Here is a 17,309-nt window from a genome sequence, read left to right as displayed (position 1 = left end):
CAACGCAGGATGTGAGCGTTATTGGGCGGTAGTTAGAAATGTCAGTGTTAGGTTTGCTCCGCATGGGGATTGGCACAATAATGCCGTGTTCCCACTCCGGTGGGATGATTCAGGAGGCACAGACTTCATTCTATAAGTCAAGCAGTTTTACCAGTGCCGGATGACCCAAAATCTTGACCCCACGCATTTGGTAGCTGATGCGATTGTCGCCGCAGGACTTTCTTCTCTGACATTTCTGTATGGCGTCCCGTAGTTCATTTATAGAGAAAAGATGACCTTCTGGCCCTATTGCTGCTTGTGGCGGATGCAGGTATACCGCAGATGAAGTAGCTATTGGGACTAATGTGGTTGGCGCGGAGCCAGGGAAGGTTTCTGCGAGTATCGGATGGGGGGGGGGGATATGTTTATTGAAAAAAGAAAGGGAGGAAAGGATAGTCATGCGTAGGTCGACTTGCTATTCCTTTAAGAAAAAGAAGAAAAAGAACAAAACAAAAACAACACACACACACACAAGGGGCCTTAGAGGCTGGTCGAGAGGCCGGTAGCACGAAAAAACCTCAAGAGGGTAGTCGTAACCGCGCCCTGGTTCTGCAGGACCAGGCCGAGCAGGGTGGCCAAAGAGACATTAGGGTAGTCAAGTTGTTGCAAGTGGCGTTAAAGGATGAGTCTTTTGAGAAAGGTACCGGTTGCAGGATAATAGGTAGTGCTCAATGTCGGCTTCCGCGCAACAAGTTGTGCAATCGGGGGGTTCGTCTGGCGCGGTTTATACAGGAGTGAGGGTGTGCGTGCAGCATTCGTTCGAAGACGATGGGGGGGGGGGGTGACTCTTCAGCTCTATTGCAAGGGTAGGCAATAGTAAAGTCCTACAGGGGGTCAATGAGACGTACGAAATGATCATATGAGGTAGAGTCCGCTCGGAACTGCCGCGTACGGATATAGCGCCACCGGCGAATCTGTAGGGAACAGGCATACATCGTTAGGGGTAGCAGGGAGAGCTCTGGTAGATGTTGCGTGTCTCGCCATTGTGTCTGCGCGGGTGTTCCCAAGAAGGCCTACGTGTCCCGGGATCAACTGAAGTGTCACAGAATGGCCAGTAGCCGCGAGTTGTGTCAGAGCTTGCAGTATGAGCGCGTGAAGAGTGCATGTTGTGCTGGGGCGAAACGAGAGGAGCAGATCCAATGAAGCTTTTCTGTCAGTCAGAAAAACCCACTGTGCAGCCGGCAGACCAGCGAGTGCTATTGGGCCGACAGGATGCCGAGGAGTTCTGCTTTGATAGAGGACATTGGATAAGGGAGGGGAAAGGCTTGCTGAAAGTCACTATCAGGGATATAAAATGCAGCGCAAGAGCTGTCTGCCGTGACTGAGCCGTCCGTGTATACCTGGCGACGGTTCTTATACGTGGAGTGCAGAAAGTCGAGAGCGAGCTGGAAGGCTACAGGTGCGGGAGTGTCACGCTTGCGCTGAAGACCGGGGATGGAGGAGCAGATATCAGGACGTGCAAAGGTCCACATTGCTAGAGCATAAGAGGGAGCGGTTGTGGAGGAAGGAAGATGATCCTTCAGGCGGGCGATGGCCTTGCGGAAAGCTGAGTCAGGGCAGTCGTCGTCAATATGGCGGAGATAGTGGTGAGGGTAACGGGTGAGATAGCGAGTATATACTCGAAGGGTATCACCATCCCGCAGAAGGGGAACAGGCGTCTCGCGTGCTTCAGCAAGAAGAAGCATCTTCTGCGGTAAAGACGGAAAGAGTCAATGTGGTGCGGCGATTGGACCGGTTTGGCCTACAACTACAACTGGGCTGCAGCTAGAGGTCATTGCAAGCGCAGCTCAAGGCCGTCCTGCTGAATGGAAGCCTTTGAGAGACTTTATTACACACCAGATTGAAGAGGAAGGCGAGTGAGGAGTGAATAATGCCATAAAGTGCTGCCACTGTATACGCCGCAGACGAGTAGCGTGCCTTCGGAAAGCAGCAGATACCTTCTTGTATGCGACCCAATCCACCTGGGTCCCCGTGCGCTGGGCTCTGCGTAGTGCCCTTCTTCTTGCTGCCCACAGAGAGAGAAATCTAAGATCTGGACGAGGCTGGGTGGGAGAAAGTGTAACAGTCTTGGTTGAGGATTCGATGCCTCTGCGGATGACTCGATGGCTTGTAGAATCCCAGTAGAGTTGGCAGCAGAGTTGGTGGTGGTTCTGAAGATACCCCAGTTAGTGACGAAACGTGTGCGAGGCTGGAGAGAAGACTTATTGGTTGGAGAAATGAAGATGGGGAAATGATCTGAAGTCTAGAGCTTCTGCTCACGTTTCCACGGTAGGGGAATGCCAGGAGAGGCAAGTGTTATATCTATGACACTTCAGTAGTTTGGAGGCCTAATGAAGGTAGGGCAGCCGGTCATAGAGGAGGATGAGTTGGTACAGTGAAGCCATTGTACAAAGCTATTACCACTGGGAGTGTCGCTATCACTGCCCCAAGGAATGTGTTTGGCATTGAGGTCTCCTCCTCTGATCACTGGACCAGGGCAGGATTGAAGTAGACTGGAGAAAATTTCCGAGTGGAAGTGCTTATTACCATAACGGTAGAATGAAATGATTGCAATTTCTTTCCGGGCGAATTGTAGTTCGCAAGTGGCAAATTCGGCCGACGGCCGGGGAGCCGAGATGAGATAAATCTATCTGATGGTGAACTACGTTCTTGTTGACAAATACGGAAGCACGTGGACGGCCGTCGGGTTGGTGGGTTTCGGAATGATAGCCAATGACGAAAATTGGCATGTAGAAGACTTTCAGATATAGGGCTGTTGCAGCATAGTTTGCACAGCGGGTTCTGCACAGCAGTTTTCATCAGCGGGTTCTGCGTGGTGTTTCAAGCGGTATGGCGCCAAGGAAAGCTACAAAACCTGAAACCTGTAGGAAATCCACATAAGCGCTGCACCTTGCCAAGTACGAACAACTGGAGACCATGTATTTGGAAGTGCCGCGTCGTCTGCTAAACTTTGCATATGTTGCATATTTTGGGGCGCTGACGTTGCTGATCACTCGCACCACCTTGCCCGCAGAAACAGGTCCAGAAATGCATCAAAGTTGTGCCTGTTCATCTCGGCGCGAAGGCCATTAAGCTTGGTTGCAAGACTACGAGCATTCCATTGAAGAAGATGTGGAGCAAAGCATCTGCGTGTCGTGATGACGGTTGTTGATTGAAGACTTAGAATGAAGGAGAGGAGGAGGACTGTAGGTGCATCAGAAGTAGGCTTACTGTTCATATTGAGATGTTGGTAGTAAACTCAGAACGACGGGCTCGAAGGCAATCAGCTTGTGCACTTCAGGGATTTGATCGGCAGAGCCGTGAGGACGGCTCGGAGAGTCGCAAACAGCAAGGGGATGACGTTAATGAGAAACGACGGCTCTGTAGGTTCAACATCTCGCACAGACACAGTCTTCACTATCACAGACACAGAGGGACCGGATGAGATAAACGTCGTCCCATTTTTCTTTTAGACCGTGTCTTGGAAGCTCCGGGCTTTGTAGTTGGCAGTGGAGGAAAGAATTGCCTTTCGACAGGTCGTTATTTGACGGCTTGCTATGACTAAGTGGCATTGTCTCATTTGATGCAGTGATGGGTTCGGTGTTTACAAGCTTAGGATTCGGCATCGGCGATGATTTTCTTTTGGGTGCTTTCACAGCAATCTCGCACAGTGCTGTGATTTTAACTGCTTCTAGGACAGCCTGCCGCCGTGGACATCATGAAAAGGCAGCAGTATGATCACCATCGCAATTAGCAGAGTCAACTTCTCTTTTGGTGGTCCACTCGTTCTGCTCATGGGGTCGAGAGTATATTTTGCACCTTACCGGGCCTCGACAGTGCGTTGTCACATGCCCAAAGCGCTGGCATCTGTAGCACTGGGTGACGTCGAAATGTTCCGTTACTTTGTGTGTGTAAAATCCAATGTCTACTGATTCCGATAGTTGAATGTCACTTAGAAATGTGAGAATGGCCCGGTCAGTCGGTAGTAAGTTAGGCTGCCACCTTCTCCCAGTCGATAACTCTTGATTTGTTCTTGCTTTCCTGCTAGTATTCCAGGAGCAAGCTGATTTGTGTGGGCCCTGAATAGTAAATCGCTTTCTGTATCTGGCTTGGGCATGATCGGGACGCCCATCTTACGATACTTCTAATATGACACTGTGACCAAAGGTGTGTCATCTTCTATGCTGAAGTCTTCGTTGCTTATGATGGTCTGCCGGTCAAGACTACTGTCTCGAGACGGCTGACTAGATGCAATGAACTCTGAGTCATCCTCCACTTGGCTTTTTTTGCGGCGCTCAATAGAGCACCCACCTGCTGTTTACATCGATAGAGTAGGTGAGTGAGGTAGCACACTTCCCTGGTCCACAGGAGATTTCACGTGTTGAGAGAGCTTAAGGGCGCGACGCTGATGAAGCGCCGGTTGCAGCCTAAGTTAGGCTGCCTAACTGGCCCCAGAAGGCGCGAAGAACTCAGAGCCCCATGAGACAGTAATCAGGTACTGACCCAAAAGAAGCAGTCTCACGAGTTAGTCCCGTGGAGCAGTGAAAGTGTTCAGGAGCAATAGAATCGTACGTCCTGATGACACTGATGAAACTGATGACATTTTGTGCACGTTCAGTTACTCGAACACATATGTTAGATTTCGCGAGTCTGGGCTCGTCTAACCTATAGCAATAGTGTTTGGATTACTCCGAGGAACCACACAACCTTAATCAAAGCATACAACAGGAGAAATATTGATTAGCTTACAGGCGAACGTTTTGGTCACGAGATGGTGGTGGTAATGATGCAAACAGCTTGCTGTTGTAGATGAGAGAACTGATGTTCTGAGGCTGGAACAACATAGAAGGGACAAATACATACAAAGCCTCAATTTGCCTAAGAAATTAACGATGAAAGTCACTGAAAAGGTTAGCCAGCTGTAGGAGTCGAACCCACATCTTCTGAATTGCCGATCCAGGGCTCTACCAATTGAGCTAAGCTAACACACTTGTGTTAGCTTAGCTCAATTGGCAGAGCCCTGGATCGGCAATCCAGAAAATGTGGGTTCGACTCCTACAGCTGGCTAACCTTTTCAGTGACTTTCATCTTTCATTGCTGTTGTAGGCCTCGCAATTGTGGGCATCGTTACGACTATAGCCCCATTTACATGAATGCGGCAAAAGCGTTTTAGATCGACTTATCGCAACAAATTCCCTCCGACAGGGCTATGTCAACTACCGGTCGGGATAGCTACGAGGAGTGCGATAACTCGATGCGATACGTTTATGTCGTATTCATGTAACCGCGGCTTATTAGATGGGAGATGAGATGAGATGACGAGGAGGTGATGAGGAGATGAGTCGTACCAGGCGATTATCGATTGAACAGGGATTGACCGGTCTTACAAGTACAAGTGTTTGAACTATGGATCAACCTATAGAGATGTCCACCAATTTAACTTGGCACATCGTAAAAGTATCCAAGCTAGCCCTGTTTCAAGATGGATTCTGAGCTCCCATGCGCGCCTCGGTGTTCTATTGGGGTATCGTAGCAGGTTGAAGTGATATTACTTGAAGATGACGAATACTGCTCACACTTGCAAGGTAGGTATTTGAAGAATCAAGAAGTAAACCTATTTGAGCCGGATTTTGAAAAAGCCGAAACGCTACACATGCATGAGTGGACACAGAAAGCGAAATTTATCGTAACCGATTCATTTCTTTTGTCACTGGAAGGAACTTGAATGATCAATAAATCCCGATAAATAACTTATAGGGATGCTTGTAAAAAATATCGACTACATTGATGGGAGAAACTCTTATAACGATAGATATGACGGTGCCATTTATGAACTCTGTACGTCAGCTGTGCACGGGAGCTCCAAGTAGGGCACAGGTAAACGTAGGTTGAGGACGTTCATACTGGCACATAATTCATGTTGATTGCAAAAAAGCCTCCCGAGAACAGTCGAGAACTCAAGAACAAGAACAATGTGACCCAAGAGCCTCTTGACGCGTACTTTACGCCTTACGACATAAGCTCTTTTTAAAGAGCTCTCGGACGTGTCTTAGCCTTGTTAACGATGAACGCGCGCTTGAGCGTCCTAAAATAATTGCCCCGGAATTTCCAAACCTGCATATATTCCACTCCCACACGTTCTTGCACCGCACGCGCTGCGAGGACAATTTTTTACAGTATTCCGACGTATACGTTTTGCGTCATAGATAAGCTCGGCGAAAAGGAAGAGATTCACGCACACGGCCACATGCTCGTCCGATCTTGTTGAAGCTTCAGTGCTTGACGCGAACGCCTGTGACAAGTTCGGAGTGTAGCTTAGAGCATGAGGACGTGATGTGAGTTGCATCCCAAGCACTTAGCGAATGCAAGGATTCGAGTCATCCGCTGAATTTATATGGTTGTGCCTTCCAAGTGGGTGAGCGCCCCACTTTCGCTGGAACTGTTGAGGAGTACTCGCTAAGATGCAGACTTTGCCGCCTAAGCACGCCTATTCGACGTCGGACGTATACAGACCAATTTATATGCCGACTATGTAACCTTGTATTTCTTTATGCAGAGCATGTGCGATAGCTTTTCAAAATTGCCATGTTAGGTACAGTAGCTTATTGACGCGTTCTTGATAAACGTATGTTAGAAGTGAGCATAATGTTTCCGATATGGTCGTGAGTCGTGAGGAAAAGGACTGGAATGCGTCCTCGCGTTTCATTTTTCAAAAGAAGCAATATTCATTGGGAAGTGCGAATTTCTGTATCAAACTTCACCATAAGTCACAGAATCCTTACCCCAAAATTGCATCACCATGAAAATTGCATACGAAATACAAGTTCTGGCGATTGTCCTATACAATAGGGATCAATAGTATCAATTGTGTTCGCGAATTATTTAACTGATTGAAATTGGTTTAACTGATTGACTGAAATGATTTAACTGACCCGGGGATTTAACTGAAACACCCGGTATACAGGGTGTCCCAGAAAACGTGTCATACGCCACCCACTACTTCATCTCAGCGAAAGCTATGTTCATCGCTCGGCATATTCTCAAGTTGAGTTTTGAAAAGTTGTTAGCCTAAAAAAAGAGCGCGACAGAAACAAAATGAAAACAAAAATAAAAAATGAAAACATAGAGCACAGAACAAATACGTTAGAATACGATGGTCACGCTATTCATTTAGTTCTACACCGATCTTTCACATCTACAGCATTGTTGCTGTGTGCACCATACTTACCTTGTAAGGATATACATACAGAGCACGTGTACATGACAATCCTACTTGAATTCTTACTCAATTGTCACAAGTTAGACTGGCCGTAGAATGCTAGCACTGTCATGTTGAAATTGAAAAAGTCATATATATATATATATATAGATACTCATTGAACGATGCGACAGCACCAGAGGACACGTGTTTCGCCGTGATTGCGGCTCGTCGGCCCTGGGTAGCTGCGCATCGTTCGGAATTGGCAAACAATTCAATGAGTATCTGTTTCATAACGTGCAGCCATAAAGCCATGTTAATCTGTAAGTTTGAATTTCAAACACGTCTAGCATCATTTACTTATTTTTTAATGGCTTTCCCCCTCTTTATATATATACATATATATATATATATATATATCCACCAATGAATTATGTCCTTACACCAATTAATTACGTCCTTTTGAGCTTCACTGCGACCAGCCCCGACAAAATATGTAAACCGAAACCAATTAATTACAGCAACAAATGACCCGCTTCGGTGGCAGATTTTTCTCTAAAAGGTGTCCACTGAAGGTCCCAAAAGGGGTAGTACCCATTTTAATGTCGACAGCGCCCTGCTTTAGAAGTTATGTTTCTTACGAAACTGATTTGAATTTTTATTTAAATAATGAGCGCCTGCCACTCATTCACACGGTGCGCAGCTTGTAGGTGGTATCGCGCAGATACTTGTAAAAAAGAAAGTTCGTCGATTGGTGCCCCGTTCGCGAATTTTTTAGCCCGGGGATTTAACTGAAACACACGGTATACAGGGTGTCCCAGAAAACGTGTCATTGAATTATAATAAAAAAACTACACCACCTAGAGTCATGCGGTCAATGGCATTTGTTCTTACTGGGTTTTTGCCACCTCCTCGTGTGAATGTCGTGTAACGTAAATTTAATTATGTAAATTTTTGCGAGCTTAAGTCGGAAATTTGCCTAGTAAAGGTCACTTTTTTACCCCACCAATGTGAAGAGCGTGTCTAATTTAGTCAAATTAATGATAATTGACAGGGATATTCAGAAGCTATCCCATCGGAAAAAATAGCCGAACATCATGCTCTACGGAGGTCGCACAGAATAGCGCACGATGAATTTTTCAGCGCAATCTTTGTCAGTCCGACGAAAGGAGGTTGGAAACCTAACCCTCCCCGACATCGCAGAAAGAGATAAAACATGCACGGCTTATCACGTCCGACTTTCGCTGTGATAATGCTTTCCCTCTCCCAATTTTAGGAACTGTTACTTTTTCTACTATCGCTCTGTGGGCTGGCTTCGGAACCTCCTTTCGTCGCACTGCGAGCGATTGCGCTCAAAAAGTCATCGCGCGCTATGGTCCGGGGCTCCGAAAAGCATGATATTCGGCTATTTTTTCCGATGGGATAGCTCGTGAGTATCACTGTGAATTATCATGAATTTGAGTGAATTCGGCACGCTCTTCATATTGGTGGGGTAAAAAAGTGACCTTTACTTGACAAATCCCCCCCCTCCCCCCAGTCCGCACTTGGCCGCGCCGCACGGCATTCGCGCGCGCGGAGAGGTTCTTGTGTGGGGGCGGTGTCAAGTGTAGGACTTATGTTGTCACTGACTATAGTGACTCTCTCGTCCGTTGTCTCCTTCGTTACATATATATATATATATATTGTGAGGGGGAACCATCGCACGACCATCGCCATCGGCCCTTTAGCACGAGTTTCAGAGCGCCTGCATTCTTTTCATTTGGCTGTCATTAAACCATACACCAAGCTGCCTCTCTCTCTCGGCTTATTCGCCGCCTAATATTTGGTGGAGGTGGATATATATATATATATATATGTCGAGGACAAAAGATAATCAAACGGCCACGAAGTTTTACAGAAGTTGCAGAAAAAGACGCGGAAACAGATTTTAGGGAAATTACAAACACTAGTTTATTACATAGGGAGACGTTAAAAAGCAAAATGTGCAAGAGGTCGACGTTTCGACAGTGGCACTGTCTTCTTCAGGACAAAAGGGGTACATGGGGTTACACATTGCTTAAATAGGTTCGGTAAGTGACTTCACAATCGGTGCAAATACGCCACGTGGCGCTCGTCCTTGCTTCCCATCCTTACTTGCCATCCCTTACAGTCAGGCGCTTCGATACAGGCGCATCTGTTCCAGCGAAGACGATCTGGAATGAAATCTAGCCGAACTTAATGAAACGTTCATCAGTCGCCACTTTCCGCCTAACCTAGTTGAGGATGCACTGGCCAAAGCCCGCCACGCAGACCGCAGCACCCTGTTCCAAAACCGCAAACGCATGTCGTTCCGTCAATTCCGTAAACCTCATTTTAACATTTGGCAGCAACATTCCAAGCGTTAACAGTATAGTGGTGGTGGTGGTGAAAGGGCTCGCCGTTGTCGGCCTCACAGAGGTGGGCAACGTCACGACTTAGTTAACAGTATAAAAAACCGTCACCACAGCATCCTTCTCCAATCAGAGCGCATGGGACAAGTTTTTCCTCAGCCACCGCAGGTAACCTACAGGCGCGCACACAACTTCACGATGATCTGGTTAGCTCTAAGGTTAGCCGATCAAAATATCCAGGAACCGGTTGCCATCCGTGCGATGGCCGCAGGTGCCAAATATGCATATTAATGCAAAGCACGCAAGTACTTAAAAGCACTAACTCTAATTTTTCCGTCTGAAAATTAAAGGCGACTTGGATTGTAACTCATCTAACGTCATTTATGTCACTCACTGCAACATGTGCAAGGCACAATACGTAGGTCAGACCAAAACATAATTTTGGATCAGATTCAACAACCACCGAGCTGAGGTTACAAAAAAGCAAAACTTCCCGGTCTCTTGCCATTCCAAACAACCAGGGCATTCAATAAATGATGTGTCACTTTTTATTCTTGAATCAAATTTTAGCTCAGATCTAAACAGGGAACAACGCGAATACTATCTCATTTACGAATTTTAATCAATCACCAGTGTACTTTCAACAATAAGGAATCTGGTCGCCTAGATGGGACTGTAGACAAAGGGGCAAAAGAAGGTGGAATTTGACAATGTTTATTTCTGGCTACAGGCTTATGTAGCAGGGCGCGGTGGGTGTAACAGATAACGATGCAGGTTGCTCGGTTATCGCTATACACGCGTGACATCCAAGGTATATCTAAACTGGTAGCGAAAACTAGCGAAAATACCAAATCAGACCCATCGGCAAGGCCACCAGCATGAGGCGCGAGCGATCCTGGGTGTTGACAGTAGAAGTACGGTTGTAAACAGAAAAACTTTACAACATGGGCCTGGCTTGTGTGTGTACTAATAGGTTATTCTTAATTTCAATGTAGAAAAGGCTTTCTGTTGCCCCGCTCGTGCACATATACGAGATCATCTACCACTCCAGTACATTTCCGTATCCTGCTCCTTTGCGCATGTGACACAGTTGGGGGGTGTTTATCCGTGTGTCTCTGTATCCGTACCGTGTGTCCGTGCATTGTAATACGGAGTTCGTACACTCTTTGGGTTAAACAGGAAGCGACCTTCACATCTCCCTGCTGTAGACCAAGATTAACAGATGTGAACAGATGAATGCAACAATGCATCTCCTGTTGCTGGGCCCGCGAAAAAAAGATTTCGTCATGGGACGAGCGGCCATGATGGTGTGAGTGTTAGCAGGAACCAACTGTGCACCAACGATGTTGTGTTTTGTTGCAATGGACCTATAACGGCCACTCATTGAAAAAATGCAAACGTCTAATCACTAGATGTACGTATAGCTCTAGGTGAGAAATGGGCCTTATGTTAGCCTTTCTAATTTCTTTATGGTCATCACGACGCCTTTCTGTTTGGAGTTGTCAAAATCTGTGATAACTGTATGTATTTGGAATTGATATGATTCATTAAATATGATATGCTTTATTTTTCTGTGTTCTCGTCTGGTATTGTTGACTGGGCGCGGAAAAGGGAATACAAGGCAAGCGAAGTGGGCCAGTATAAACGTGCATGGCTAATTATGCACTACTTTTTTATTCATACTAGTGACGTCGTCTCTGACGTCATTTATTTACAATCGTAGTAGTCCGCGCAACGGATGGATGGCGCTGACCGTCTCTATCATGGCGTCATTCTGAAGACACAGGGGCCTATGGGAGTTGCGCTACCTGTTTAAATATACCTTGTGACATCTTCCTTTTTTTTTAAGAATTGCAACAGACTGTACAGGTTCTTGAATCTTCAAGGATCAGCCTCGGGATCCGGGTAGCGTCGAGGGGGCCGACGAACTCTTGTATTTCTCCGCTGGTGATGATCTGTCGCCTCTTCAGTCGTCTCGCGTACCTCAGAGGGAACTGCTGTCGGACTTGGGATGGGCTCCGCTGGCTGCTCTCGAAGATGTTCACGTGTTCAACGTATGTGGCGTCCATCCCGGGTGACGACAACATAGGACCTGGGAGGTCGTGCTTTGGCTGGCCACGACAGCTGGGAACCATGACTTCTGCAAAGTATCATAGACAGATACACTTGTTCCGTTAGGAATTGGAGACCGGTCGTGTGACGATTTGTCATAGAATGCCTTCTGCTTCGTGCGGATGTCTTGGAGGCGTCTTTTGACGCAACTTGGCACGACCAGTTGAGGCCGAAGGTGAGACGGAAGGGCCGAAAGTTGAGTCCGGGTTTGGCGACCCATAAAGGCTGGTTTAGAGTCCGACGTAGTCTTCGCCCATTGCCGCCCGCGTTCCGCGCCGACAGCCAGCGTTCGCTACGCCACGCTTTCTCATCATGCCGGGATCACAGTCCAACGCGATTCGTCGCAGCGCAACGACAACAGCACCGGAGGTTTTCACATTTCGTAGTGGGAAAGTAGTCATATCTGGCAGCTGTACCCGCGTGTTCGAATCCGACTAAAGACAATCCGTGTGCCCATCGTTGGCACTGTTATGTTTGTATTACTGTAATGCGTTTGGTACCCCCAAACATGAGCACTCAATTGAATAAGAAAGTCGCACGTCTTCCTAGTTGCTCTCCTTCTTTTGCTTGTCTCTATAGTCCATCCGTCGTTTATTATATAGGCACGAATATTCCTTTCCAGTTTCGATCAAAGGCTCAGTGGGCGACGCCATGTTGGCAAATGGCGTGCAACAGCAATAATTGTCTTGTTGCTTCTTAGTAGGTGCCCATCTTCAACATGCAATTCCTCCTTGTGATTCCAGTATTCTCGATTTTTTTCCGGCACTTCTTTCTTCGAGTCCGGCCAGGCTGTGCTTACAAATTGCCGAAACAGTTTCAATGTCTCGTCCTGTTCGGTGGCTTCTTGCAAGTCTCTCAGTCGTTGGTCTGCAACGGGAAGAGAATCAAGAATATTGACTTGAAACCGCTCTGTTTCTTCTTGCATTTGTGATTTTCTGGGGAATCTTGATAGGGTATCGGCAAGGAAGAGTTCTTTTCCCTTGCGATACTTTACAGCAATAGCGTATCTCTGGAGGTCGCATTCGTTAAAGTCGGAGTGAACACTCCAGAGAGGCTTTTTAAAAATATACCCTAGTGGCCTATGATCTGAATCTACCATTACTTCGTCCTGTCCGAAGATATAGTCCTGGAATTTCTTGCAACCATGGACAATGGCCAAAGCCTCTTTTTCAATCTGTGCGTATTGCTTTTGAGAGTCTGTCAGAGCGCACAACGAAAACGAAACTGGGCAATAGTTTTGCAGCAGTACGGCGCCAACTCCGACTTGACTTGCATCTACAGAAAGGGTAACAGGTTGGCCTGGCCGTAGAATGCTAGTATTGGAGCATTCATAAGTGAATATTTCAAGGCTTTGAAACTTTCACGTTGCCGGTCGGTCCACGCCCACGCTACATCTTTTTTTAGCAACTCCCGTAGCGGTTCCGTAATCTCTGACATTCTGGTGATAAACTTGGCCACAAAATTCATCAATCCCAGAAAAACTTGCAATTCTTTACTGGTTGTCGGTTCAGGCATTGAGAGGATATCAGCTATGCGATCTGGGTCAAGACTTAAGCCTCTTGGAGTGAGAACCTGTCCAAGGTATTTTACTTGCTGTTGTAAGAAATGGCACTTACTTAAGTTCAATTTAAGCCCAGTCTCCTGATCACGTTCCAGTAGACACGCCAAATTCTCATCATGTTCTTCTTTGGTACGGCACCAGAACAGGATATTGTTCATTACCACTACGGTGTTCGCAAGTCCTTCCACTGCACTGTGCATTGCGCGCTGAAAAACTTCAGGTGCCGATGAAATACCAAAGGGCATCCGTAGGAATCTGTACCTCCCATACGGCGTGCTCATAGTGCACTTGTAGGAAATCTCCTCATCAAGCTTGACCTTTTTCCTTTCAACCTTCAAGCTTCCTTTTTCCTTTTCATTTTTTTTTTCTTTTCAGCTAAAGCCTAAGCAGAGCTCACCTTGAGCTGACTCCCCAAGAAGAATGACATCACCACCCGGATGACCTTGTGCAATATTCCAGAATGTGACTCACCGACGACCACCACATGGCGTACTTGCACCGATTGTGACGTCACTTACCGAACCTATTTAAGCAACGTGTAACCCCTTGTACCCCTTTTGTCCTGACGAAGACTGTGCCACTGTCGAAACGTCAACCCCTTGCCCAGTTTGCTTTTCAACGTCTCCCTATGTAATAAACTAGTGTTTGTAACTTCCCTGTAATCTGTTTCCGCGTCTTTTTCTGCAACTCCTATATATACAGGGTGTTTGCTCTAACGTGTCCAGAAATTGTATTTAAAGCGAGGGATAAAAGAGAAACGAGCGCTACTTTGCAGCTACTTGACTAAGAAACATGTGCTACTAGTGAAGCAGTACCTGTTTCTTACTCAAGTAGCAGGAAAGTTCCACTTGTTTTTCTTTTATGGCTCACTTTAAATATAATTTCTGGACACGTTAGAGCAAACACCCCGTATATATATAACCACCATATTATGTTTTCCTTTGTTTTACACATGGAATCGAAGCTCTTATATATTTAACGAACTTGTTTCTACTCTGGAATTAACCCGCGACGAGTCGTAAGTTACTTCTTTCGCAATGCTTAAGGCTTTCACAAGAACTTAATTAGCTCGAGTAATACTATTGAGTGGCAGTTGAAATGAATGGTGGAAATCACAAAGACGCATGACCGAAATGGTGTGGCCACATGTAATTGAGATAGAAGCGGAACTTAAACAGGGCTATTTGTAATAAGTGTCAGACATTGGCCGACCCGCTATGCAAACAACGGTCGATATCTTCGAAGAGGGGTCGTATAGTCGTTGCGTGCACTAGAAACTCACTACGAGAGAGTGCCATTTGCAGCTAAAATATGACCGCTTTGTCTGTATAATTTGACCGCCTAGAGAACAGTTGCAGAACAGCTTGCCCCTGGTAGCTGTGCCATCGAGTTTCTTTCTTTGTTTTCTTTGTTACATGATGGCCAGCTGATAAGTGTTATTCAGTATGGGGTCGTCGACATCCACGTAGATAGAGACAGTTCCTCCATATTATTTTCATTTACACTCAGTCACTCTTTTCTGTCTCTGATGTTTTTTTCTTTTTTAAATGAAGAAGTTACGAAAGCTTTCGGCTGCTCGGGATATAGAAGCTTCTTCAAACGGTCAATATATGGGAAAAAACTTGTTTGTTCTTCAGCTCTCACTCTGTCAAATGGCTAGCTCGCACTACCTGATGTTTTTCCTTTCTAATTTTACGGAGAATTTGTTTTTCCTGCCGTTTATATAGCTGACACTTAAGAAATTCCATCTAACATTTTGGCGTTACGATTTGATGTATGATTAAGTTAAATCAATCAATCCAATTAAACAGATATTTCATTATTAATTAGCTAAATTGAATTGAAAGTCACAGAAGTAAATTCTACGAAAATAAAAAGAAATAGCTAAGCTTAGGAAAGATTACAGGCACAATATCAGGAACAAACGATGTCAATAGTAAGAGTGTACGAATGGTGCAGACGTTTTGGAAAAGGACGGCATACGGTGACGAATCAACCACATGGACACGTTCGTCCGACTGCAGTTATGATAGTGAACATCGCAACCGTTGAGCGAGTGCTCCTCGAGAACCGGCGAGTAAGAATTCGGGATACCGCAGCCCATAGTAATAGTACTGTCGGCAGTGCGGAGACAATCATTCACGAGCACTCACTGCTCCACAAAGTCTGTGAAAGACACCTCACTTGTGATAAGAAGGGAGCGCGCATGACAGTCTCTGGGCAGCTGTTCAATCGGTTTCAAAACGAGAGGGACGAGTTTTTGCAATCACTCATCACATGTGATGAAATCTGGATGCATCATTTCACCCCAGAGACGAACAGAAGCAGCATGGAACGGCGACATACGGCTTCCCCGCTGCCAAAGAAAACAAGATGCAGCCATCTGCTGTGAAGTCCATGGTGGTGTCATCCATGTGCACTTCTTGGAGCAGGTCACGATTAATGCCCAGTACAACACGTTGATAAAGGGTGTCATGCGCAACGCAATTCGGAAGAAAGAACCTGGGATGTTCGGAAGGATCATTCTTCTTCATGACAATGCAAAGGCGAATTTCACGGTAGCAACCCTGGCCGAAATGTGCTGGGAGGTTTTGCCCCATGCCTCTTGCAGCGAAGGTTTAACCTGAAGAAAAGACGTTCCACACAGATGAAGCACTCCGTAAGGGCGTCCTGCAGTGGCTACAACCAGGGTGTCGGAGCGAACCGAAAACCAGAACCGGGAACCGAAAAAAAAACGCTATTTTGGTGCGAACCGGAACGGAATCGAAACCGTATAAGTTTTTTCGCTGAGGAGGGAAACCGAAAAATTTATTTAACGGTTTTCGGTCGAAGAAAAAACTTCGCCGGTTTGGACTACGAATAGGCGAATGAAACTGACGCCGTGCGTTCTGAAGTCACGTCATGGATACTTTACGAGGGTTACGGTTACGGTGGAATGTATGTCGGTATACTGTGACCCTTAGGCTCGCTTTGTAGTATTTTATTGTTCGCGCAAATAGACTTAGAGGTACATGTGACCGGTTGTGACTCTCTATACCAACGTGCAGTAGTGTTCGTTTTAATTTCATCCGCCCAAACTCTCCTGAACCCTCCTGCGACCCAAGGGGGCTGCGTAACGGCTTCTCTATCCTATCGATAATGTCGCGCAACGCGTCCCTTGCTTGAAAGCAGCAAAGTTGAATACATTTACGTATCCGCGAGGGCAGGCGCGTTCGAACTGGCGCCTCTTTTGTGGACAGGACACGAAGAAAAGAAAACGGAGCCGTCGAGCGCATTTGTGAGTGAAGGTGTTCCTCGATTTGCGTTGTACACGTGCAGTGGTGCTTGCTGGCTAGGAAGCAGCAACAAACATCCGGATGGAACGCGATCGCACCAATCCAGCAAGAAAATACTTTACGTATGACGTCGCGACAAACAAGTCCGTCTGTGTCATGCGCTTCAAGAAAGGAGAACGCCTATTTGAACAGACAGTCACCTACAGGAACCAGGAGCTACCAATTTCACTGCTGCCTATTGATATTAAATACCATCTATGCGGAATAAAGGGGTTTACATTTTGCAACATTTTTTTTTTTCTGGGAATGAATATGCACACCAGAAGCGGAACCGGGTAAAACCGGTATGAACCGTTATTTTTTGCTCCGGAGCAGAACCGGTACCAGACCGTTTATGATAGGACCGGAACGAAAACCGGAACGAAAAAGTTTCGGTTCGACACCATGGACAACAGCAGCCCAATTCTTTCTACGCCAAAGGCACCAAAGAGTTACCACAGCGATGGCAGCGGTGTCTAGATGCGCATGGTGAATACTTTGAAAGAAGAAAAAAAAAAAGATGTAGTTTGGTGCTTCCCGAATGTTCCGTTGCATTTAAAGAAAAAGAAGTATCGGTCAACCTTGAACGATCCTTGTACTTCCGCGTCAGACAGAGAAATACTATTTTGGGAGAATACAATGTGAGACAAGCGCATTCAAAACGGGCCAGCAATCTATTTCCATGTGTTTACAAGCACCGTTGAGGCAGACCTTCGACACCTCCTTTCGCCGTTTTA

At 46.3% G+C, this 17,309-nt stretch overlaps 1 protein-coding gene across 1 annotated transcript in view; it reads left to right on the top strand.

Annotated features, from left to right (window-relative positions):
* LOC135384836 (uncharacterized) overlaps positions 1-17,309 on the top strand; it is a 105,307-nt gene that overhangs the window by 57,193 nt on the left and 30,805 nt on the right. The gene's annotated exons all lie outside the window — the stretch shown is intronic.

Source organism: Ornithodoros turicata, chromosome 2 (assembly GCF_037126465.1).
Source record: "Ornithodoros turicata isolate Travis chromosome 2, ASM3712646v1, whole genome shotgun sequence".
Lineage (NCBI taxonomy): Eukaryota > Metazoa > Arthropoda > Arachnida > Ixodida > Argasidae > Ornithodoros > Ornithodoros turicata.
Note: the sequence above shows the minus strand (reverse complement) of the source record. Positions and strands in the feature narration are given on the sequence as shown.